Genomic DNA, 27,359 nt, shown 5'->3' on the forward strand with positions numbered 1-27,359 from the left:
TCTGTATTAATCAATCAATCAATCAAAGACATTTATAGAGCGCACTACTTACCCGTAGGGTCTCAAGGCGCTTGGGGGGGCGGGGGGGGTGGGTGCCGTTACTGCTCGAACAGCCAGGTCTTCAGCTTCTTCCTGAAGGAGAGGTGGTCTTGGGTCAGGCGCAGGTCGGGAGGGAGGGAGTTCCAGATCTTGGCGGCCAGGTAGGAGAAGGACCTTCCTCCTGTTGTCGCTCTTCGGATGCGGGGGACGGCGGCGAGGGCGTGGCTGGCTGATCGGAGGTGGCGTTTGGGAGCGTAGAACTGTGAAGTAAGCTTTGGAGCGAAGGGAAGTGAATTCAACTTTAGAATGTTGGGTTTGTGCGCAGAAGAAGAAAGATGTTTTATACTAAGGTCTGTATGTGGCATAGTCATTGGCATGAACCAGGGCTGGGAAGGACACTATAGATACCAAATCCTGTAATGATAGGAGTGCAACAGAACTCTTACTATTTACATTTCTTAAAGACACATGAGATGGTCTTCTGGAAGCATTCCTCTAAAATAGGTGACATGCGTCTTTTGATAACTTATTTTCTTACGCCCGTGCCTATCTAAACGACTCAATTACATATACCCCCTCACCATACCAATTGCAATTATTTTTCCTTCTTGGACCCAATTACTGGAATGCACTTCCAATTATCATCAGACCAGCCCTTCTGCAAGCTACTTTACATCTAGACTGAAAAAACGAAGAATTGTAATGCCTCAGAAATTAAACGTTTTATATGGAAGGGCCTCACAGTGAAATACACTTAACGTTATTTTCTGTTGTGATTTCATATAATCTGCTATTGTATGCTTGTGTGTATGCTGGTCTTAGTCTCAAAATCGTTTATTTTACTTGTCTTGTTATATTATCGTTGGTTTATGTACTTTACACTACACCAAAGTTGTTAAACGTACCGCATGTCTACAAACTGCTACTTGCTGCTCTAATAAATCCGAACAATGTTGCTTAAATATTGACCTTATTTTAGCATAGTGTCCGCTCTTCAAGCTTCTAACGCTGTCTTGTTTAACAATCCTATAATTTCCTTTCTTTACTGCACATAATGAAAGCACTCTAAAAAGAAGCGACAGGTGGTTGATTTCGTACCGCTTTCCCATATTTCCCTCTCTAGTCTACTTGGGGCGAATTTCTAATTTATAGTGTGGGCGGGTAACCTTTTCTCCGAATGGGAGGTATTGGCTGGGGCGTGTGCTTTTTATGACGTCATGACGCGTGCGTGCCCCCGTGGCCCTGCCCCATCCATCATGGCGGCGCTCGTTCGCGTGAAGTAGGAGCAGCAGTAAAGGAGCATCTCCAAGGTCCAGGTAAGGCTTTGGAGAGACTGTGACAGGTGGCTGCACTGCCAGACGCAAAGCTCACTAGCTGCTTATGGGATAGGAGGGCGCTTGGGCTGGGAGCAGCAACCATGACCCTGTCCCTGGGAAAGAGGTGACGAGGCGGGGGGCAACGGGTGCTGGCCGCTCTCGCACGTTGCCGCACGGGGGCAGCAGTCACCCCGCCCAAAAGCATAGCTGACCTCCTGATTCAGGGCAAGGGCAGCGACTCGGGGAGTGCTCCTGCTGTGTGACCTGCAGCTGTCGATGGCATGGGCCGATTACAGTGGCGCAGAGGTCACATTGTTTATGGAGCACTACTTCTTTATTTAAAATTGTGCATTTGCAAGCCCTCTTCTCTACTGTATCTAAAGCACGTACTGTTTGTACTGCCCCTGTTCTGTGTTACGTGCGCTGTCCAGTCTCTGTAATGGAGCTAAGTGGTGCACTGCTTGTGCTGTCTCTACTACTTTGCTGCTCCTTATTCTGTGCTTGTGCGACTTGGCGTATGTACTGTCTGTGATACCATGTCTCTGTCTGAAGGGTGTGCTGCCTTATATTGTGTCCACTGCGTTGCTGCTCTGTGTTGTATTATGTGCTTGTGCAACCTGCTTCTGTACTGTATCTTGCTTATCGTGCTGCTGTATAGTGTCCCCTGCTGTTGTGCTGCTCTGTTAGTGGGTATTTACAGATCCTGTACTGTGTCTACCGTTTGTGGTGCACTACATTGTGCCCTAAGCATATAAACACTGGCCTTTGTGTTGTGCCTATTGCTTGTGCATCCCTGTCAGTACTGCTTGTACTGTCTCTGTACGTTGTCTACTACTTGTGCTGCGTCGTATGTATTGTGTCCTTCCTGGCCTAAGCACTATCGACTTCATTTGCTGCCATTGTATTTTGTCCTCTGCTTGTGCATCCCTGTCTCTGTATTGGATCCAAAAGCGTGTCTTGCGGATACTAGTTTTGTCCCCCTTGTATTATCATGTGCTTGTGCACGGGGCCTGCCTCTAGCGCGGGTGAGCTGGGCGCCCCTAGGGGCGCGAGGAGCTGTCTGCGAGCCGATCATACAGCAGTCACCATCTGAAATGGCTCCTGCAATTCAAGCCACGCTGTTTAATCATGCTTGTACAGGCTTCAGACACCTCATTGAAATCTCGCATCCCATCTCCTTAACAGTTACACCCTCTACCCTTCCTTGTCTACAGTTTAGCACTGTCAGAATGAAGCTTAGTTGAGCGTGATTCACGTGAAAACTGGGGAGGAGTAGCGAAGTTTGTGTCATCAGCCAAGACCTGTCTTGAATAAAATAGCCTCCAGCTCCCTTCCATGACAAAGTTTACTTAGTAAAAGCAGCAAGGAAGAACATGTTGGACGAGAGCGCAGACATCTGAGGCAGAAGAGACAGGACAGCGGGCAGGAGGGTCTTTGTTGGAGCTGCTGAACCTCTATAAAACTAAATTCTAATGATTATTATCTAAACATGAAACACCGTACACATTTATGGTCTTTTTGTAAATACAAAAATACTGTGTAGATCGATTACCGGTATTTTATTAAGTGAGTGGATATGGCGTTATAGCATCGGACCTAGGAAACCAGGTTCGAGTCCCAGCGTCAGGTTTCCTTTTCGTGATTCTGGGCAAAGCACCCATGCTTAACTGAAACTGTCCTTGTGTGATGTAATTGGTGCTCATGTAAAGCGACTGAGTTTGCGCTGTATAAACATTATGGAAAAAAAGTTGTACGTTTCTTTTGGCTTACTAGTACTTGAAGTTTTGTTTCTCCTCACCATAAACATAGGACTACAAATACCGGGATACAAAGAAAAAGCATGTTTGCTAAGTTAATGAAGATATTGGTTAGCTCATTGTATATCGTAAGTTAGGATAAAAAGCAGAGGATTAAGGGGCGCCAAATTCGGTGCTGCCCAGTGCGCTACCTGCGCAAAGGCCGACACTGCTTGTGGAGTCTCTTCCCTCAGTTCAGCACTGTCTACTGCAAGCCGGCTTCTGTGATGAGTGCAACGCATGTGCCGCCCTTGTACTGTCTCCACTGCTTATCCCTTACTGTCCGAGTTCTCATCATCTACTGCACATGCATCCCTCGCTCTGCCCCTGTATTGAGCACATTGTGCGTGCAGCCGTTGCTCGGTCTGCACTGAGCACCCTCGGTCGAGACCGAGTAAGCGCAGCGGCGCCTCTCCAGTCGGTGTTTTGTGAATGGGGCACACGTGCATGCGTAGCACTGTGCGTATTGATGTCACCGATGCATGCGCCGCCTCTGAACTGAGGATATTTCACGTGCAGTTCTGACCTTGCTTAATACACGGGCACGTGCATGCCCATACGCGTGTACTGAAGTATCCCGTATGCTTCTCGCTTGTTTTGAATGAGCGCGCCCGCGTATCGTCATGGGTACTGAGCCAGTGCCAGCTAATATCTGTCTGTGTACAGTGGACACAGGGCAGCGGATGCTTATACTGAGCAGCATTCAAAACAGCAGCTACACTCTATATGCATCTCTGCATTTAATGTAGCGGCACGAGGTTCCTTTTTATGCTGATCACAATCCGTACACGCCCTCGCGAGGGACAGCTCAAGTCCGGACAACTATGCTATGGAATAGTCAGTGAAGCTTTGACTCGGTATTAGCGAGGATGTTCCTATTCGGTGCATGCACACCCTGGGCACCGCGACAGCGTTCACTGTATGTTAATGTTAGGGGGTGTTTTATATAGGGCTCAGCTACTCCGAGGAGTGTCCCGGCGCTTCAGACCTAACACGGACAAGGGAACGGAAAGAGGGGGTTATGCTATGTTATTTGATATTTGTAGAGCGCGCTGACACCATGGGTTTCCTGGCGCTATAGAACAGGTGAAAATACGGGCTGGAAGTTTGCAGGGTTGGCATGGTGGTGGGAAGAGGAAGGTTTTGAGCTGCTCCCTGAAATGAAGAAGGGAGCTGCTAGATTTGATGGTCATGGGGAGAGGGTGCGGGCGCTACTGAACAAACAGCCAGGATTTTAGATCCTTCCTAAAAGCCAACAAGTTAGCGTTCCTGCGAAGGGTGTTCCACAACTGAGGAGCCAGGCGCTTAAATGACCGGCCGCCAATCCGCACTCTTCTTATGACCGGAACCGACTCCAGGGCCAGCGACTCTGACCTCAGAGATCTAGAAGGCTGATAAAAAGCCAGCCGACTTTGAATGTATTTGGTGCCGAAATTGTGAAGAGCTTTGAAGGCCAGAGTAAGTGCCTTGAAAACAATACGTTTTCGAATGGGCAGCCAATGAAGAGTCTGCAAGAGATCAGAAGCTCTGGTTCTCCGATTAGGGCAAAAATGGCACGCTTTACTACTAACACTTATTAGTGCCCGGGCAGCTCTGCAATATAACAGGCCCGTTTATGTGCTAGGTTTATTTGCTGCTCTGTTACTATCCTAACCTGCCATGAAAACCTGACTCATTGCGCATCAGCACTATTAATTTTTCTTTTGCTACCAAGTATAGCAAGCTTATTCTCCAGAATCCTAACTGTATAATTCAAATGAAAGCCACGTTGAAATGTGTAGGGCCTTCGTTCTATTGTCTCCTATATAGGATTGGAGGAGATGGGCTTTTTTTCTTCTCTTTTTAAAGACACCGTGCATTTGTTTTAAGAGACTACGTTTTCGGAGCAAACAGTGTAACTCGACAGCCAACCCCTCTGTTCCCTCTTATTGGTGTCATTTAAGTCCTCAATTCCCACTTTCTTCAAGATTTCTGTGCAGCGTTTATGCATTTGATATTTTTAGACCTGATGTTAGCCAGACCCCTCCAGCCATTGGCTGAGTTCACTATGAGTTAAGGCATACTGCACTTTTACTAGGACTGTATCAACAATCAGTTGTTATCTTCGAGGGTGCAATTATTTGGAGGAGTGCGTTTTCAATCACTCACTGTTACAAACAAGCTTCTTTTATAATACAGCCTTATGGAGGCCATCCTCTTGGCATTGAAAGCCTTCCTTCTGTCCATCAAGGGAATGCTGGTTCAAGTCTTCAGACAACACCACTGCCATGTGGTATGGTATTACTACAAATTGGACCCTGTGCCAGGAGGTTCTGCACCTTTTGGCTGGAGTGGCAAGACATTTTGCTTGTTGTGCAGTACCTGGCGGAGCCCGTGGTCTCTTCCAAGAATTCGGAGAACCATTGCTTGATCTGTTTGCCACCACTGAGATTGCTCATTGTCGGCATTTCTGCATGAGTTTCAAAGGTGGCTGTTGCTCAGAGACTTGATAAGTTACATTTCAACTATATTGGCTTTCCTCCTGTTGCCGGTCTGACCTTCTTTTCTCATGTCACCTGTTGTAACGAGGTTTCTAAAGGGTTTACAGCATATATTTTCCTCCTACTTGCTTTATGCCACAATGGAATCTTAATCTTGTCTTGACGTTTTTGGATGTGTCCCCCATTAGATCTTACACAGTTGCCTCTGTTGCAATACCTGACCAACTCCTCTGGAACACCGGCGAAAAAATACTTAGAGGAGTCCCTGAGTATTACAGGTCTAAAAGAGCTATGGGAGATTCCTCTATCGCATGCACAATTTAAGCATGCAGTGAACAAGAGCTTAAAAAGACATTCTCATGTGGAGGACAAAGCCACCTTTTCTCACAGGCGCCATGCCTGGATGACTCTGTGGACATACAAAACACTGGGGCTCCAAGCATATTTTGGTCTGGGATATGGCTGGAAAACAAAAGAAGCCTTTTTAAAATATAGGTTGGGGATCCTACCTGCCATTCCATATCTACCACCGTGGCTGAGAACGAACTATGGGACTAGATGCCGGCTGTGCGGAATAGGAGTCGAAGACTTAGAACATTTACTATGCACTTGCTCGAGGCTGAACGAGGAGAGAGCAGCCCTGTTAAAAACAGCCTTTAACGAACTAAGTATCCGCTCACGCAGAAAAGCAGTTCTAGATTGTTTTGATCCTGGTCTTCCACCGCTTAATGGGAAGCTGGTGAAATTTCTGATACTAGCAGAACGAAAATTACCATGTCAGGCAGTCGGCTAAAGAGGAAATTTAGGGCTGTGACCAGCTGCTATGAACAATTTGCTACTCACGTTTATTGATTTTAGTAATGTTACTTTTTAACAAAAATTTCTTGCTTTTACATTTTCCTTTTTAATTCGACTTATGAAGATTGTTTTAATGTATTTTTTTGTAATGGTTTTAATTAACCTAAACAATAAAAGTTACTTACTTACACAGTTGCCCTTTGCTACTATTGACTAAAAAAACAGCCTTTCTTGTGGCTTTTACGTCTGCCGAAGGCAGAGGCCTCTTTTCTGCCATAAATTGTCACTCCTTTTCATATATAGGCCAAAACATCGCACTCCCTACTTTTTTTTGTTTTTTTTTGTTCCACCATATTTGTCTAAGGAGAGACTCGATTTTTTTTTTAATACGTCTATCACATCAAAGATCAGCGGATGGACGATTGGCTCTTTATTGGTTTTGCTGGTGTGAAAAAAGGCAAGACAGTACAGAAACAGACCATCTCTTAATGGATTGTTCTCTACATGAAAACTGCTAAGCTCTAGCCAATAAGTAGCCTCTTGAGGGTTATGTGCACCCATTGTACAAGGGACAAGGCCTCTACTACTGCAATAGTACTCTGCGTTTCTATCCTGGACATCTGCCAAGCTATTACATGGGATTTTATGTCACACTTTCACAAAGCACTACTGCTCAGACAGGTCCCTAGAGACAGGCATTTCACCTGCTCGGTCCTACAGGACATTTTGGTATAAGCCAACTTGTAGACCCACCTCCAGGGTGGTATTGCATGGGTATCTATTCTAAGGTGACGAATCTGGAGTTAAAAATCTTTATAAGAAGAACAATTTATTTACCTTTTGGTAATGCTTTTTCTGGTAGAGGCTCTATCTAACTGCAGATTCCTCACCAACTCTCCTATACTTCCCATTCTGGGACTGGGTTCTTCGCCCTAAAGTTCCCACAAGACACTGCACACTGGTCAAACATTGATTTTTATGTGGCTCCAATTTTTTTTGTGTACAAATAGTCACTTAACAGACTTATGTCAGCGTGCCAGAGTGGTGCTTATGTGAGGACCACAATGTCACTTCTGACTGTACATGGATCCTACTGACGCCACCTATTTACGCGCAGAGGTACTGCTCTTGATTTTTACGAATCCAGTCTGACACCTGGGGAATATTCTAAGGTGAGGAATTTGGTAGAATCTGTCAATTTTTTTGTTTTTACCAAAGGTAAGTAACTTGTTCTTTTAAACAGCCAGTCTATCTAAATTGAGTTTCCTGTCCTTCTAAAACTGCAAACTCAGAAAACTTATTTTGTCCTGCAAAATGTTCCCATTTAAGATTACATTTTTTTTATCTGTAAGTCGGCTAGTGGAATGGTTAGTCAAAGAAAATAAATGTGGGGTGGGAATGTTGGATGAAAGTGGGAACTCTTTTAGTAACTTTTTTTAGCCTTTATCTATTTAATGCAAAATAAATAAGGCTAACTCTTTGAAATCTTAATTTAAGTCTATAAATGATACAATTATACACAGTACAGTCTCCTTGATTTCAAGATCTGTGAGTTTCACAGCTTTTATGACCGCAACACAGCCGCTGAGTGGCTCATCGGTACAAACGTTAGCACTCTAGTTCTTAATTAGACTTGTGTTTAATCTATCATAGAATGCCATATAATCAACCATTGCATGCTGTACTTTAACATGATATATATATATATACACATACATACTTCTAGCAGGGGATGCTAACTGCTGTTAATTCTTTGAGCAGACACCTGTACAGCTTATCAATGATTGAACTTGATTTGCTTTTTACAGGAAATATAAATCTGAGCAATGAACTCTACAGTATTGTGTACATTTAAATTTCTTTTCTTTTTTTTTCTTTTACAAATGGAGAGCTGAAGAGGTTGTTTGTTGTTAATAATGACCCATAAAAGAATATTTAATTTCAGGTAAATAAAAAATTAAATCTTGTCAACATGTTATTGTTTTTGGTTATATGAAGAAAAGAAGAGAAAATAGGACTATGTTGGGCAAATGAGACTCCTTTTTGCTATAAAGCAAAGGTCCACAGCAGTCTCAGCTGCTGTACTGTTTCATCCTGACTGCTGTACTGTTTCAGCCACACTGCTGTAATGTTTCAGCCTCACTGTTGCTTCACAACACTATTGCCCGTTGACTTTATGTTATTTCACTCTTTCTCATATTCTGATGAGTGATGCATGCTTTGTCTGCAGATTTTGACTGGATGTTGATAAGTTGATTAAGATGTAAGTGGGAAAGTTGAATACGTTTGCTAAGTCAAAGAGAATATTTTTGGAGGCCTAGTAAAAGGCTGTCTAACTTGTCCAGATTTCTGGGTACTGAAGAGGATCTTAGCTGAGTTACATTTTAATTGGATCTTGTCGGCATTGAGACAGTGGAAATAGGCAATAGGGGCACAAGAGATGGAGAGAAAATTGTAGATGTCATAGCAGGGCTATCATTTGAAGACAGTTCTTACATGAAGGCGATTGAGGAAGGTATAGTTGTCGAGGCAGTGGAAATGGGGAGAGGTGAATGATTGCTTTTTGGAGATGACTAAAGTTAGCATTTCATCTCAAGAAGCTAATGTGCTGCATGTGAATAGTTTTACAACCTGTTCTGTGAAGTGAAGAAGAGGTGGCAAGTATTTGGCAGCAGGAAAGAGGTTGTTGAAATAAATAGCAGATAGGGGATCGGCATAGACCCGGAGGAAACTCCACATGTAGAATGGTCGACATCAACTGAAAAGACCATAGAGCGAGTTTTATGACTATCTGTTTATTGTTTTCTGTCCCAGGCAGTAAAAGGGTCTGCAAGTATAAAGGAAAGATGGTTGCGGTGAACAGAGACAATGGAATTTTCAGACACTGGTAAGGGCAGCCTTGTAAAAGTGCATTTAAAATATTCAGATAGTAAATCTAGTTTATGGTGCGATATTCGACTTGGGTGGATGAAGAAAACTGGTTGATAGTTTAAGGGACTCTTTTTGGGTTTTTTGAGCACCAAGCTGGTAGGTGCCCAGTAGAAGAGATGATTTGAAAACTTTAGATTACAACCAAGTTGACTACTTTAGTCTAACCTCATGCTCTCAGAGGACTACCTACCGCAGACATTGCAGAATCTTAGCTGTGAAATTTCAATGTCCAATGAGGGAAACTCATTTTTTCATTAGAATCCTTGGAAAGTGTTGCATGGCAGATAGGGGCATGTACTAGCAATATCTGCTGCACTGTTTCTGTTCTTCCTGTTAGAATGTGCAAGAGTAGTTTATTTTCCAGAAACGTGGTTGTGTATGATAGGAGTATCTAGACTGAGCGTAGTCCTTTTGAGGGACTGCGATGGGATCGGAGGTGATGTAGAAAATTAGTATAGTAAACAACAAAGTGATCACCAACACAGGGCTTCTAAATGAACTGCCAGTATAGTTGGTACTCCTGCCAATGCTTTTTAGTGCCTTTAATGATATTCTTGCATAGAATTTGAGATAGATTTTTGGGATTCTACATATCTCAGGTTTTTGGGATTCTACATATCTCAGGTCTGCAACAGCCTTTTGCCCTAGATGGACTTGAAGCAAGAGCTTTATAAAAGCTTTGAATGGAACGAAGCGGCTGCTAAGATTAAGTGCAGTCAAAATCAGGCATTCATGTATATTCGGGAGAGCCTAATTTGGCAAGATGGCCCACAGAACAAAAACACATATTCAGTACTGAAAAGTGAATTTGTTCACTTACCATCTTGTTACGTTGAGAGATGTTTTTACTCTAAAGTGTTCTCTGTCCTACCTTGGCTGTTCCGGATACAGGCGTGACAGAACACCAAGGAATGGGGTGCAATATTCTTTCAATTAGATGCCATACATCTTTCCAGTTTGGGAAATCCTGGGGACCTGTGCTTTGAGTCCCTCCCCTGACTGATTCCACTAACCCACCTTTTATCGCATGTCATTATTTAGTTTTTGCAACCATATTAACTGTGTGCGGTGCTCCGATTGAGCTAGTCTAAACTCTGTTTCAAAATGTCCAAAATCAGTTAAATATCCCGCTGGAGCTTGTAAAACATAATGATGGCTCAGCCTTATGTGATTGGAACCTTTTCACAAGTAAGTTGTCTATCGAAAGCCCCAGATGGGTAAAAGTGATTGAAAGCTTTATATGCATTAATTTTGTTAATTGTTGTCCTCTTCCCTGCATGTGCCATCTTCATACATAAAGGCAATTTAAAGTATCTTCTATTGTAGTGTAGTTCCTATATTTCCAATAGGCTCTTCGTGTTGGAATAATATATCCTATAGATTTGACGTAGGACTTAGGTCGACTAGGTGCTATCGAATATATTAGACTTAATTCTGAGTGTCAGCTAGCTCAGCGGTCACTAGAAACTTTCTCGAATAAATAAGAAGGGATTCGTTTCTGCCAACCGCATAAACATGACAACGTTGTTTCCCCAAGAATAAACCCATCTTCAGTCGTGGAAACAATAGATAGATTTTTTACTCAGTCAATCATGAATGTTTTGTTTTATCAGAGGTGCAGAGAAATATAGAGACTGTCGTTTTCAATAAAAAGGGTTTATTGAACAGTCTTCTTTCTCATGCAAGTAAGTGAACTGCTACAATCTTAATACTGGTTGCAAATTATAATGCGTACAGTAAGAAGAGTATTATAAAATAATACTGTAAAAGCATTGTATGGCTCCTAGACCATAGATAAATACATACATAAATAACAAAGGCTAAAAAGTACTCAACTGGTGCTTTTAAAATTCCCCTACCCCAATATACCTAACCTAAGTGTAGTACGAGGAAAGAAGTAAGTGAGGTGTAGCCTAGGTTTATTCTGTTTTTTGTCAAGAATCTAACCAAGAGTTCTCTCAGGGTCTTATCAGCTCCGTACCTTGGTTTTAGAATGAAGGAGGTCTGGTATCTCTGCCTCGGGACTCAATTTCCCAACACCCCGCGAGGGGAGCTTGAAAACACTGGAGCTGGATTATCCGCGAGAGAAAGGCAGCCTCTCTGTCAGTGCGTCAGCTGGATGGTCGTTTTCCTTCGGCACTTGCTGTAGCAAGCTGCGTCAGGCATGTAGGTAGTCGAGCTGCTCTGAGCCACTGAGTGTTTGCTAGGGCAAGTGTAGGCATATTTATACCTTGAAGGTGCCTAGTTTGACGTAAAGTCGGATATAATAACATCACCAAAGAACCCCAAGGGAATGGTAGTTCTTTGAAAACGCCATGATTTCTAGGACAAATCAATATTCAAGTAAGGGGATGTCCCTGACTGCTGAAGCCGAGGTTTCCAAGAAATCGTTGTGGCTTTTTGGAACTAGTGGAAGTAGCCATGACTGTATTTGGACTGGATGGGTTACGTCTAAATATGGGCAGGATTTCTATGCCTATATAAGGGCAATGTGAATTGTACCTATATAAGGGCATGAATCAGTAAATTTAGCTTGATTCTAAAATGCTTCACAACACTATTGCCTGTTTCCTCCAGAATGGCAAGGCATCTGAAACATTGAAAAAGACATGTGATAAATTATATCCTGGCTATGGGGAGTGGTACGCATATGGCAGAAGAGGCTCATTATCAAGAGAATAATTTTTTAGATATCTCTAGACCGTTTTGCTCATGGTCCCCAAGGGTGTATCTAGACCAGTTTTTCAGTATCGACATGCAAATTAACTGCATTTAAACCATTGTAAGTTCATGTGTTTCTTGAATATCCCACCCACCATCAGAAGATTCCCCTCTCTAGCACTTTTCAAGAAGGAGGCTAAAGCCTTCCTCATGGGTAAATTCCTTGTCTAATTCCTGACCACAAGTCTGATGTTTCTAAGACTAGTGCTTCTCCCTATGATCACCAACTCTTCCCGCAGAGAATTTTCGGTGCCCTTATTTTTGTTATTGTTTTATTCCTATTTTTTACCGACTTTAATTTGATTGCAGTAGTCTTGTTTATCACCAGTATCCCTATGTTCCCTACACCCCGGCGCATTTTGTTGTACAGTGCAATTAGACAATAATAGTTTGGCACCAGCTGGGCCGAACAGCGTCAGCATACGTCTGTACAGTGATTTGAATGACTGTGGTGGAATGACTGTCTCCACGCGGTTCACTGCTTTCCAAACAAATAAGCATATCTTATGACTCTCCTTAGTACTTGAGCTCTAGAACTGTACGCATTTCCTGTGTACATTTCTAAGCACTCGAGCAGATGGCTGAATTCTATTCTCCCATCTTCGTTGTATTCATTATTACAGAAGGGGGAAACCACCTTGCTACAAGTGTTGCAACATACTTACATTGTCAAGATCACATCCTTATGAGTCCCAGTGATAAGGGACACTGAAGAAATCGAACTGGGTGCAACACTTGCTCCTCATCATCCTAAACATAGAAGAATGAGGCTCTAGATCATTCCATTCACAGAATTCACTCTGGACCTGCTCACCTCCACGCTCCTTGTGGATCCTGAGAGAGTTCTCTAGTTCTCGTCCTCCATGGTGGCAGACCCAGCAGTTGTTGAGTCTTTGATGCAGTGAAAAGATGGAGGCTGAGATGATCCTGCCTCTATGTTTGGAGCTCAGCTTGTCTTGTCCTCTCCAGGGATGGTTGGTAGCACAACTGTTTCAACTTGCCATGCATCGCCTACTTGGAGCTTTATTGGTTTGGCTTTCTGCAATTCTGTCATCACCAGCCCGAACTGAAAGCTTCAGAGACCATAGGTAACCTGGTAGATCACCATCTCAACACATGTCGGCCTAATTCTGACCCTTGCAGTGTCCTTTGCTTTCTCTGAATATGCCTGTTTTTCTGCCATAGACTTACAGGAGGACCTCGTTCCCCTTCAACCACCCAGCCGTAGCTTCAGGCGCCAGAGCCCCACATCATGGCATATGCTTGCACAATGACTCCTTACAACACCAACAACTATAATATATATTTTTTGGTTGGCATGCACGTTTATTTGGCAGCAGACTCTTGACCAGTTTCTTCATTGTACTGTCGGGCCCTGCCCTCCTTATCCTGTGGATGCATGTTCTTCTCCGTTGGGTAAACTCCTCTGATATCCTTTGATGGGCTTGCATGGATACCTCTTAGTTGGAAACACAATGGCATGATTCTCCCTTGAAAAGCAAACTGTACGGAGCAGACAGACCAATTTGCTATTTTTTGCTTTCGCCTCTGCCGGAATCTATAAGTGCTCATTGGGGCATGTGTGGTACAATCTGACAGATCAGGCAAGCAGTACTCGACTAGACCTAAAATATCGAAGGAAGGGTTCATATTGGTTGTTAGTTTCTACATGGTATCAGCTGTTTACGGATGTGAATACCTACATATTCATTGATAGGCAAGTGTTCACCTACTTTTGCAAGGCTGCCTTGCCCAGGAATGCCCAGAATCCCGCTAACCCCCACCCTAAACCTGCAAATGTAGCAATTCAGCTATACATATGGAATTCCCCTATTCGTAAATTCACCTCACCAGTGTGACATTCCTCTAATCCTGATCCTCCTGTTTTAAGAATGTGGTTTTCGGTTTACAAAAGGCTTCCGAATACAGGGGCAAATGTGTATATCTTGCTAACTTTTATTTGTTCCCGCCATTTGGTGCTTTGTTTTTGGGCTTTGTTTTAATTCTTTTGTTCTATTTTTAATTTGTTCTACCTTCTTTATTCTTAAAACTCTAGATAATTTTTTTTTCTCTTCCTTAAACAGCAGTGGGGCTATGAGTTTCGTCTTGACTGCGCTAGTATTTTATCAGTGCTGTCTTGAAGTACACATCACTGAGCACATATAGAGACACTGCGTACTGAAAATATCTAATTTATTCTAGGAGCAGGGTTCTGGTCATAGACCTTGCACATGCTTCAATTTCTCTACTACTCTTCTATATAAGTGAGTCCTGATGTTTGCCTGCTAATCTCTGTGGTATTCAGCTTCATTTCCTTATTCACTTCCTCGGCTCGCCATCTGGTTCCCTCCTGTACATACCAAGTTTCTTCTGATTCCTGGCTTTGATCTTTGCTTTGTTATGCCAACAGCCCTTGAAATGAATTGTGTTCCCTATTTTTTATCCCCTCCCTCAATTGGCTAGTAGTGCCGCATTATGTGTCCACTCCCTCGCCTTGACGCTGTCCTTCCTCGTGCCAGGTAATCCATCACACCTTCAGGCCAGCAATGTGTTTTGATTAGATTTATGAGACCTATTGAAAAATGCAAGGTCACAGTTTGATAACTAAATAGAACAACAAAGCGATGTAAAAGTCGATTAAAAGGTACAGCTTAGTCATTCCTGTTCTCCTTGCGGAGAGGAAACCCTATTACATTGCTGGTATTGACAAATCGCATTGGTGTCTTACTCACTTTGCCATTAATCTTTTTAATATAATTCTAAAGAAGCCTGTGTTGTCTGATTTGCAAAGCCTTCAGGTATATTCTAGTTAGCCTGTGCTATTAAGAAAGAATGTTACTTTTGGGAGAAAGTTGTTTCATAGGTGGCCAAGTGGAAAGTGCAGTAGTTTTCTTTTTTTTTGAGTCAGTCAGCAGAGTGAACATTACCTTTAGTTGCAACACCAGCAACTCTTTATCAATGGATGAGTGAGGAGAAAAATGTTAATTTGTTGCTTCTTTTCCCAATAATTCACTGCCGATACCTCTCCTGCAGCATCTTATACAATTATGGACCCTAGGTCCATGGTTTTGTGTACAACTGTTACTTTTTCCCACCCAGCAGATCGTCCTATAATTTCATCACACTTACTATCTCTTTTCCTTGCTGCCCCCATCTTAAAATAAGTACCCTCTAAAAAATGAAATATCATGTGGCTTCCCCTAATCGTCAAACCACACTGACTGAATGGTTGGCAAACCCTATCTTTCAAATGGAGTGAATCATTCCTTAACTAGGAATTATTGTGGTCTGCCATATTCCAACAAAGTGAACAAGAAATATATTGCAGTATCTAAATATTTCTTTGCTTTATGTATCGTGTTGATACTCTTGTTTTAATTTCTATACTAAGCTGTGCATCTCCAGCTCTGCACCGCCACCCACAATATCCCCCCCCCCCTTTCTGGAGGTGTAACAAAATCTCTGAGACAAGCTGGGCGAATGCCCTCAACAGCCTAAATCCTCCTTCCTTTACCAAGCTCGAACATTTAGTTGTGCAGAGTGCAGTCCCCATCAAGTGCAACATTCAGAGAAAATTCCCCCCCCCCCCCCCCCCCCCCCCCCTCCAAAAAAAACCAGCTGGTACACCCAAGAATTCAGAACTGTAAAATGGGATAGCAAATAGTTGAAGAGGCGATCGCGTGCCAGCAAGGACACCTCGAACAGGGCAGCCTTTAAGAGCTATCTCAACCTGTAACATTGCTTGCTGAGGTCAACAAAGAAGATAGCACTTGCTGTACGCATCAAAACCAGCACCAGCAACACCAAGGAGCTTTTCAACATAGTTAAGGAATTCTCCAACCGGGCTCCCAGCGAAACCCACATCATACCCTCACAGGAGCTGTTCGACAACCTAGTCTACTTATTCCACAACAAGATTGTAACCATATACAGAAACTACGAACCCCAACCCACACCTAAGGACTTCCTCAACATATACTCACCATATACTGACTGAGCTCCTAGAACATCCTCTTCACCCAGGACACCACCACCACCACTATGAAATCCATACACTGGGGAGCTCCCAGAGACCAATGCCTGCACCACATTTTCAATCTTGGAAACCAAAGGATCGACTAGGAACTCGCCACCCTACTCAAGACTCCTAACACCACTGCAACATTCCCTGACGCCTGGAAACATGCCAAAGTCAGACCGCTACTCAAAAAAAAATCTCCCCGCCCAAGAGAACTCAAACTATTCGCCAATCTCCCTGCTCCCATTCCCAGTGACGGTACTGGAAAAGATCTTCGACAATCAACTTATGACACACCTGGAGCCGAATCAGCTACTAGACGCCTCCCAATCTCGCTTTCGCAGCACTGAAACCGCAGCCACCGACAACATCCAAACCCTCCTCAATTGAGGAGAAACAGCAGCTTTGATCCTCCTTGACCTCTCTGCAGCCTTCGATAACGTATCCCACCACACGCTGATCGAAAGACTACACCACATTAGCATCCAAGGGTATGCCCCGAGATTGATCGCCTCCTTCCTCACCGGAAGAACCCAGAGGATACACTTTTCATATTTTGAACCCAAGGAGATCACATGCAGTGTCCCTTGGGGCTCATACCTAAGCCCCACGCTCTTCAACGCACATATGACCCTTCTGCCTAACATCGTCAGGTCCCACGGTCTCAACATAATGAACCATGCAGAAAACACCCAATTTATCCTCCCTCTCACTGATGACCACACTAGAACCACCTTTCCAGATGCATGACCAACATCGCCGACCTGATGAAGAACTGCCTGCAGCTGAATACAGACAAGACGGAAGTACTGATCGTTGTCAACAGCAGCAACACATGGAACGACTCCTGGTGGCCATCAGACCCAGGACCGGCACCCACTCCCTCCGTCCATGCCAGAACCTCCAAAATCATCACTGACTAGCTCACAATGAAAGCACAGGTCAACTTCGTCGGCTTCCTCGCTCTGCGTATGGTGTGTAAGATCTTCAAGTGGATACTTCTACAACTGAGACGCACCCTGACCAAGGCCCTCCTCACCAGCTGGCTATACTGATTGATTGATTGAAATGGAGTGAAGCATTAAGATTAGTAGGAAATATTACTTAATTTCCTATAGTGATAGCGCACTTTTTTTTTTGGTATGGTTACAGACAACTTTTTGTGGCATTTCCATGTTACCAATTCCCCAATAAAATTCAAATAAGTTAGAACCAAGAAACCATTGGTTTTGGCTAAGCCCCGTCGGAGTGGTATTTATGCATTTTGCTTGGTTTGCTGTCGCTTAAATGGGCTGTCCATCAAGGCCATGGCCATTATATTTAAATGATGGGTAGATTGTCTGATTAGTGTTCCAATTAGGGTTTGGTGATAGGCCTTTATGTAATCTTTTTGTTAGTTTGCAGATGCACCTTGCAACGGATACCAATTGTGTGCTCTGGATTGTATTTGCCTTACAACATCAGGTGTGGGAAGGAGATTTCAGTTGTTAGATGTTTCCTTAGACTTACCTAGCCCTCCACTTCACCAGTAGTTCATAATGCGGATGCCTTCCTTCGGTAGTTGGGAGGGCAGGACCTTGGGAGATACATGGCATGTACATAATTCTTTGCCCCAAGACCACTTTTTATTGTCCGGTATATAAACTTCACTCCAGCCTGGACAGATTTGTATACACTCCTTAGATTCACGCACTTGTTTAATCTATCTCTTCTCTCTCAAGGACCATCTCTGACCTCAATCCACTGAATATGACATTAAGCTGGAGGGCCGGCTTAGACTCCTATTCTGATTGGTGTAAGCAAGGGAGTTTATTGCAAGATGTAGCTTTCCAAAACACACTTAAAGATCATATTGATACATTCTCACGTTTGATAGAATGGGAGACATTTAAGGTTGTACCCAGGGGCCTATGTATTAAGACCACAGTGGGGGTGGGCCAACCTGGTTCTAACTAAGGACCTTTTATGTCTATAGCCACCTATGCTCCACACACTTATTGGTCAAATTCATAGTTCAGCTGTCTAAGATGGCATTAAAACAAAATATGTTCTAAAATGAGTTCTACTTTCAAACTAAAAATATGGCAATTGGTGCATGTTTTGCGTTGGACATAGCTAACCTTTATGTGTAGAATTTGAGGACCCCATCACTGGCCAGAGAAACCATATAAGGATAACATCAGGGTCTGGCGCAGTTATATAGATTGTGTTTATGGCATGGATTCAATGAGGAATTGGAATCATTTACTGAATGCCTAAAGCACGCATCTCCGGTTTAGGTGCAACCGTAGTAACACTAAAAAGGAACTAGCTGGTTTTGTTCGTAAAACACAAGGATGACATTATGTTGACCACCTTATGCTGTAAGCCCACTGTCAGGAATTCCCACCTAATATACAGTAGCTAACACCCCAGGGCTCTACAGGAAAATTTGACCTCTGGGCAGTTTCTGCGTATCCAAAGAAGCTGAAGGAGCAAAGAGGACTACTTTTAAAGTGTCTCTATTACGAGACGAGCTCCTGGAGAGGAGTTATCCTAATTAAATTATTCAAACTACTCTTAAAAGAACTTGGTTTTACCCAGAGAGACAATTCTCCCATCCAGATCTAAACCATTGTAAACTGAACAATTGGTCATGGTGGTGACTTTTAATCCTGTTTGCAATCAGATTCAAATGATTATGAAGGGACACTGGTGAGTACTTGAGGACTTTAAGGACTCCAGTCTCTGGTTTGCCTTTAAATGCAGTTGGAACATAAAGGTCATGTGGTCAGTGTACACTGGGAGCACCCTTGCATGCAGACTATCACACACTACATTGGGGTTTGGCACCTATTCTAGGTAACTTTAAATGTGGTAATTGCATTCACACATAAAACAGTGGTTTTGGTAGTAGAGAATACATCTAACAAATTGACAGCACATTCCTACTATAACACAAAGAATATTGTATGTGCAATTATGTGCCCTTTTAAAAGATTGTATATAGGCCAGATGCTCCAAATGATTAAACCATGCATCAGCCGAGCAGGATCCGGTGTAAGACAAGAGGGGGCACCACTCCTCAAACATTACCTGGATTTTAAGCATGATGTGGACCATTTGTTAGTTAGTGGTCGAAGTAGCCAAATTGGATGCCTGTGGTGGTAACATCACCAATCGTCTAGAATGCCGATGGATAGACCATGATGGAACTGGGGCTCAACGTTGAGGATGAACTAAAAACTGTAGCTACTTGTACCCTGAGAGGGCGTTCATTGCATTTATGGAATTTATTTAGTCATCATGCACACATATGGGTAACAATGACTCATCTATTTAGGACATTCATTTATATAATTCTATTCTGAAATACGATAAGGTCAACCTTCCATGACCGACACGTTGGTTTGTGTGTGTGTATATATGTATATTGGTTAAGGAAAGTATTGCTTCTGTGTAAGCTGATGGCACAACAACAAGGTATTTTTGGGGTTCCCTTAAGGTAGGGAATCGCACCCTTGGGTATATGCTGCATGCCTATGAATTAACCAATACACACAGTGAACGCACATGTATAAGCAGTGCATTGTTTCGCACATAATTACTTTTTGCGTGGGGGTGCACTGGTAGAGAAGAGAAATTGCAAGCTTTATGCAGCATTGCTATGACTTTCCCTTTTCACAGTCCGTGTGCCTTTTACCTGCATGTTAAAATGCAAGATGCATAAATGAGTAACGCTAGACCATTGGGCTGGGTACCATGTTAAGCATACCCCTCCCAAGATGGTGCCGGGCTTTAAGATTCTTGTCTTTTGACAAATGCGAGTACGAATATAGCAACAGTGCTGGGTGGTCTGTGTTTTGGGACACTTTACCACGTACCTTGCTGCCGAGGGAGGAGCGTGCTACATCGGCTGCCCAGCGGACCTGCTGCTGCCCTACGACTCGCCGGACCCGCTTCGCGGGTCCCGCAGCGCGTCTGTTGCCTAAGGATTGCCTTGAGGAGCCTGTGAGGAGGAGCGCGGGGGTAGGTAAGAGAACCAGCGGGGCTGCGAGCTAAGCAGGGGACTCCAGCAACCAGGAGCCCCTGCGCGCCCAACTAGCAACACCTGGGCTGCTCTCCCCGCTGGCCACGCCCCCCCGCCAACGGACCAAAAAGCTGCTGCTGTCCCTCTGTCTGTGGGACACTTTACCACGTACCTTGCTGCCGAGGGAGGAGCGTGCTACATCGGCTGCCCAGCGGACCTGCTGCTGCCCTACGACTCGCCGGACCCGCTTCGCTGGTCCCGCAGCGCGTCTGTTGCCTAAGGATTGCCTTGAGGAGCCTGTGAGGAGGAGCGCGGGGGTAGGTAAGAGAACCAGCGGGGCTGCGAGCTAAGCAGGGGACTCCAGCAACCAGGAGCCCCTGCGCGCCCAACTAGCAACACCTGGGCTGCTCTCCCCGCTGGCCACGCCCCCCCGCCAACGGACCAAAAAGCTGCTGCTGTCCCTCTGTCTGTGGGACACTTTACCACGTACCTTGCTGCCGAGGGAGGAGCGTGCTACATCGGCTGCCCAGCGGACCTGCTGCTGCCCTACGACTCGCCGGACCCGCTTCGCGGGTCCCGCAGCGCGTCTGTTGCCTAAGGATTGCCTTGAGGAGCCTGTGAGGAGGAGCGCGGGGGTAGGTAAGAGAACCAGCGGGGCTGCGAGCTAAGCAGGGGACTCCAGCAACCAGGAGCCCCTGCGCGCCCAACTAGCAACACCTGGGCTGCTCTCCCCGCTGGCCACGCCCCCCCGCCTATCACATAGCTGCAGTATCAAAAGGAGTGCTGGACCCCCGCTGCGCGGGAGCGCGCGGGAGCGACCGGGAGAAGCCCGGGACAAGGGCGGGACCGTCTGTGGCCGTCCGGGGCCGAAGGAGGCCGGGCAGGGCCTGACCGCTTTCATTTGTAGACCGGAGGACACTGTCAATACACAATGGATATGGCTACAGAAGCAGAAATCCCGGGGAAAAAATCTAGATTACGCAATGGATCCCTGGAGAATTACTTTCCTAAGAGGAGCGAGGGAGATAAGGATTCCATCCTAGCGGAGCGCAGGGCAGAGCGGCGCCGCTCTGTAGAGAATATGAAATATAGACCCCTCACTGATAGTCTACTTGAATTGAACCAGGAAGGCGATTCAAATGGCCTAAGTGAGGATAATGTAAGTCAAGAGGGTGTCCCCCTATTGTTTCGTGACTTTGTTGCCACTCCCTGTTTGCCCGAGGATAATATTATAATTGTTTCACCCACCCCAAGTGCTAGTCGTGTGGCTGACAAATCCAAATCTAGGAAGCAGAAAGTTAACATTTACCCTGTCGCCCAGATCCATCGTTACCCTGTCGCCCAGATCCATCGCCCGCCCCCTAGTAAAAAAAGAAGGAAACAAAGGGTGGTAACAGGCAAAGCAAAAACATCGCATGCTGATTTTGGTAAAGGGATTAAAACTCCGACCACAACTGAGACTCCTACAGCAGTTGAGCAGGAACACACTCCACAGGTAGTTGCTTCACCAGGTCCTTGTCCATCTCTAGCAACCAGACAAGATGAGGTTCCTGATAACATCACTAGAGTTACCCCACCTATCACTTCACCACCACTTCCTTCCTCAGTATCAGGGAACCTGGAATTTTTGTTAAGATCTCTCCTCCTACCCATTAACGAGTCTATTAAAAAGGTGGAAATTAGATTAACCATATTAGAAGCCGCCATAACTAGTATGGTTACTCATACCAAAAATAAAGGAAGTGTGGCGGTACAGCCGACACCCCCTCCTACCACACCCCAAAGCAAATCTAGAATTCCTTCCACTCCTGCTCTGGCTAAGCAAACTAGTCAGCCCCCGGGGAGAGGTGTGCCCCCAACCCATAATATTCCGCCATCTAAACAAACTAAAACATCAGCTACTGACTTGGGAGCAGGCCCCTCAAAACCACCCCTAAAGGCCCCGACGAGTAACAGTCAAAGTACACACGGGGATGATGGAAAAAGTAGAATGCCTCATAAAAGGATCCCACAAGTAGAGATCCCCCCAGAAGCCGTGCCCTACGTGGTGATCCTAACGGGGGTCCCGCAGCTATCTGAGAACAAGAAGGAGGGATTTTCTGACCTTAAAAACAAAATCATCCATTGGTTAAGGTTGCATAGGCCGATAGCACCTAACATAGATGGGGACATAGTTCATGTTAGACGGATCAATTGGCTGGGGAGTAGAACTAAAGATATTGAGGGAGACCTAGTGGTGGTCAATTTTAGAGACCCTAGGGCAGTTGATTACATCCTAAACTGGCCACCTGGGAATGGCGAAACCTGTGTTATCCCACGGGCCTTAACATATTTTTATCCCAGGTTAAAAGTTTCTAACTCTAAACATTCAAACAGACCACAAGGTTATAGGCCGCCCTTTATTCCACCCTACATTAATAATCAACTTCAGTATGGCCATCAGCTGACTAGGGTGCCAGATCTACACTCCGCCTGGTCCGTGGTCCCCCATAGACATATGCTGAACCAGGGTCCTAGTATGAACCACCTGATGCCCTTTACCCCGTTGGATACCTACAACCGGTTCTCCCAGCTGTCAGGACTGGAAGACTGCGATTGAAGGTGGGGGCAAGGGGAGGGGGGTAATGATAATGAATCGCCAGGGGCTGAGGATTCTCGTCCTCCCTGGGGTAGCATTGGTAAAGAAGAAGATAGTCTATCTACTGACCACATGGTGACCACCATTGTAATAACAGAGGATTCTAGGCCAACTGGGCCCGTGATGAGCACGGCTGGCTGCTCTGTAACCCTCACTACACTAACCCAGGATGGGGGGCGCCCTTCGACCAGGGTGGTTAATGAGAGGCTGCCCATGGTGGGTTACACTTCTATGCCAAGTGGAAGGAGGGAAATAAACCTCCTTTCCTGGAACATTGCTGGGCTAAAGAGGAAGTTAGATATCCCGGAGTGGCACACACAAATTGAGCAGTTCGATGTCTGCCTGTTTCAGGAGACATGGAGTTTTGTTCCGCTACATAAATCGGGGTATAACACCCACTGTGTGCCCGCAGTAAGTAAGGGAAAGGGCAGACCTTCGGGCGGCCTCATAGTCTGGATAAAAATAGATTTGGACTGGGTGGTTACAAGACATAGTGTGGAGTGTAATGATATACTCCACCTCTCGGCAAAAGGAGGGGAGGATGTTGTCAGGCTCGACCTTTTTAATGTTTATGCAAGAGGGACACAGGGTGACTCTCCCTCTTTGACCCTAACATCCTTGGATTTGACCTTAGCCAATTGCCCCTGCTCAGCTAAAATTCTGGTGGGGGGTGATTTTAATTGTACATTTGAACCCCTTCTCGGAGACGACCCTTTAGGAATCGAAGAGGAGGATTCAAAATGGTTTATTCCATCTCTTTCGCTGCCCCCGGTTAGGAAGTGGTCGCCTAGAGCCATACAAATTAATGCACTGACAAGGGACCATAAATTAAGAGCCCTGAATGGTAGGACTATATCCGACCAGGCAGGGGCATGGACCTTTAATAGACTTTCGGGCCCGTCCAGAATCGATTACATCCTAATGGATGTTGGATTCTGGCCGGACCTGATTGATATGGAGGTTGTCCCAAGCCAGGATAGTGACCACAATCCCCTGTGTTGCAAGTTTTATTGGGGTGTGCCGAATGACAGACGAGGGGTGGTCACCCTAAAAACAACTAAAGAAGTTATCCCATTTAATAACAATCGTAGGCTGAAATGGGATAAGGCTAAGCTCAATGAGGGCGATATAGGAAGTATTAAAGCAATGGTTGAGGGCTTGTCTTCTACCTTAGATATATGGGTTGGTGAAAATCGGACCGTCAATCCCCAATACCCCTCCCTTGACTCTGCCTATAAAACTACAATAGATCAAGTTGGCCAATTTTTTATCTCCAAGAGGAAAGGTAATAGGGCTCCTGCTATACCCTCTACTCTTAGCAAAGTATGGTATAACGACCTTTGTAAAAGCAAAAGGAAAAAACTGACAGAAGCTCTGCTTTCAGGGGACCCTCCACTGGTTAGAGCGGCCAGGAAGGATTACCTGAAAGCATTATCATTGGCCAAACGGGAGTGGGAGGAACAGCATTGGCTGGATCTTTCCAATGCAGCGAGAGGCAGGAACCCAAACCTCTTTTGGGAATTGGTCAATATATCAAGGCAGAGAAGATCGCAACCATTGGCTGATCATATAACTTGCCAGCAATGGTTTATACATTTCTCATCTCTTTATGGTGACACGGAAGAAATAACTAGTCCAGGGGTGAATAGCCAGGGTGAAGGGGACCCCGGGAATAAAAACGACCTTTTGTTCTCAACGGGCGAAGTTGTTTTGGCGATTAGACATCTAACCCCAAAAAAAGCCGCTGGGCAGGATGGGATCCCTGGGGATCTATTGTTGGCGGATCCGGAGGCCTGGGCTAAACTAATCGCGATTATAATGAATCTGATCACGAGGGGATACCAGGTTCCAGACTCCTGGAAAGGGGCTGAGGTAGTCACTGTGTACAAGAAGGGGGCTAGAGATGACCCTGCAAACTACAGACCCATTAGTCTGATAGACATAATTCAGAAAGTGGTCGGCAGGGTCATCATTTCAAGAGTAGGCGACTGGATAGAGGAGGCTAGTATCCTCTCCCATTTACAAGCGGGGTTCAGAAGGAGGGTAGGTACGATGGATCAGGTCTTTCGTCTGTTCGCCATATATTGGAAGGCGGTTACTATTATGACGGGTAGTTTGTATATGGCGTTCATTGATCTTAAAACCGCATTCGACCTGGTCCCTCGCACAAAACTATGGGGAATTCTAAGAGAGATGGGTATTCCCAGTGGTCTTCTGAGCCTAATTGTTAAGCTACACGAGGGGAACTATGCGAGGGTGAGATGGGGATCCCAGGGTCAACTTACAGATAGGATCCCTGTGCGTAGAGGAGTGCGTCAGGGATGTGTCATGGCTCCGACCCTCTTCTCCCTATTTGTAAACGGAGTGGTGGACCATCTAATGGGGGAGGAGTCGGATGCCCCATCCCTGGCGGGGGAGAGAATCCCCACACTTCTCTTCGCTGACGACACCCTATTAATTTCTAAATCCCCGGTGGGCTTGCAAAAACTCTTGAATCGATTTAGCTCCTTCTGCACCAACAGAGGCTTAACCATCAACACATCGAAAACCAAACTGATGGCCTTTGCACCCTCAAAGATTTAAAAATAATTTTGTGCTTAACAACGCCCCCCTTGAACTGGTTGAGTCTTTTGACTATCTTGGTGTCCGAATTAACAGCCACATGACCTGGAAGGATCATTTGTCTAAAATGCTATTAAACCATCAAAGAGTAGCCGGGGTGACGCTGAAGGAGATCCGTGAGTCAACTAGCAAACCGGTCTCCCCAGCTATGACCATCTATGAGGGCCAGATCCTACCCGCAGCACTTTATGGCTCTGAGCTGTGGGGGTTTGAAGGGATTTCTGACTTGATGAGAGCGGAAAACAACTTTTTTAGGAAAGTGGTAGCTCTTCCCACTTCCACCCCAATGATCCCTTTAAGATTAGATCTGGGCAGAAAATCAATAAAGGACTTGGTGAGGCTTCGCCCGTTGTTATTCTGGTCCCGATTACGAAGAACTGAAGAGCTGGCAAAGTATGCAGAAGGGCTAGATGAACTGCTATTACTGGACTCCTGTAAAAAAATAGCATGGCTAAATAACCTGAAGGAATTGGTTTTCACTTTGGGTCTCAGAGAGGCATGGGAGATGCAGTCACCACCACCGAAAGATGTTATAAAAAAACTATACTGGGACTGGGTACAGAATAACGTTATGAGGTCTAGGAAATTGGGCTCACTCACTGACCAATTTTTATCCATTAAGTGTATGCGTAAACTGGAACCCTTTCTAGATCTAGTAACTAAACCATTTGATCGAGCACTGTACCTAAAATTGCTATATGGGACGCTCCCGGTGTATGAGTTTATGGGTAGATGGAAGAATATAGATGCTTGTTCGCTTGTTTGCCCGGGTTGTGCGGCCCCTAAGGAATCGGTTGCTCACTTGTTCTTCGCCTGCCCAGCTTACAAAGGGGCACGGAAATTCTGGTTGAAACCCGTCTGTAGGGAACTAGGGCTGAGGTGCCACAGCCAGGCATTACGTGTCCTTTCTACAGACTCTTCATCTGCCAGTATGATCTGTGGGGTGGCCAAGTTTTTAGGAAGTGCGTGGATGACACGTTGCCGTTTGCTGAAACTTCAAACTGGAAGTCCCACTAGCTAAGGACGATTTTATTGCCAGTAAACTGCTGAACGATGTGTCATTGCTTCTAATGTATTTTATGATCTTTTATCAGTAGTGAAATGTTTTATGTATTTGTATTCTTTTATGGTGGAAAATTGCCGAATAAAGATATTCAAACGTAAAACGTAAACGTTTTGTGACATTGCTTGTTATTCTGACTCCTAGGTGAGCGCATTCTCTGTGTATAGTCTTATACACATGTTACGGGATGAACCTCATATGTGGGGATCAGAGGTTTTTTTTTTATACACAATTTGGTTTTCACTTAGTAAAGCATGGATGGCCACTTCGTTTACTTGCATTACTATGTTGGACCCTCTGTGGGTTTTTGTACGCATAAATGAGCATGGATGATGGAATATAATAGGTTCTGCACCATTCATATTTCACCACAAACATGCTTGTATGAAACCGTGCTCCGAGAGGAAACAGAGTTTTGAGTCCAAATGCACAGGTCAGACGTTAAACATAGCTGCACTCTTATCATTATAAGGGGTGAATGAAGCACAGCACTTTCACTCTTGCATGTTATGTGGATGTAGACCCTGAAATCCCAGGGTATAATTATGATGACTTTGATGATAGCATTGCTTGCATGCAAATTCCATATGAAACACCCAGTTTGGTACCCCTAATCTATTTGGTGGACCAATTTTGATTGTAGCTCAATACCGGGATTGATGTAGGTGTGACAAACTGGCTGTTGAGAAGCCAGCTTTCCAACCGAGGCATGCGGTGTAATTACACCCTGATCACTAATGCATGAAGAGCATGCACTTGATTCTAAGGGCCCCATATTTCAATTGGCAGGACACTGGACAAACAACAATGTCCTGAAGAGACGCGTGGCTTTATACCACTAGGGGCGAAACAATAACATTGTCACAGGATTATCATTCCCACTTGAGTAGACTATGATGTATTCATGTTGAATAATACACAACATTTA

At 44.8% G+C, this 27,359-nt stretch overlaps 1 protein-coding gene across 1 annotated transcript in view; it reads left to right on the forward strand.

Annotated features, from left to right (window-relative positions):
• The first annotated feature begins 1,220 nt into the window (after window positions 1-1,220).
• BCL2L13 (BCL2 like 13) overlaps window positions 1,221-27,359 on the forward strand; it is a 482,186-nt gene continuing 456,047 nt past the window's right edge. The window contains exon 1 of the mRNA XM_086952898.1: window positions 1,221-1,355. The gene's annotated coding sequence lies outside the window, so the exon portion shown is untranslated. The remainder of the gene's footprint in view (window positions 1,356-27,359) is intronic.

This window comes from Lissotriton vulgaris, chromosome 1_2 (genome assembly GCF_964263255.1).
Source record: "Lissotriton vulgaris chromosome 1_2, aLisVul1.2, whole genome shotgun sequence".
NCBI lineage: Eukaryota > Metazoa > Chordata > Amphibia > Caudata > Salamandridae > Lissotriton > Lissotriton vulgaris.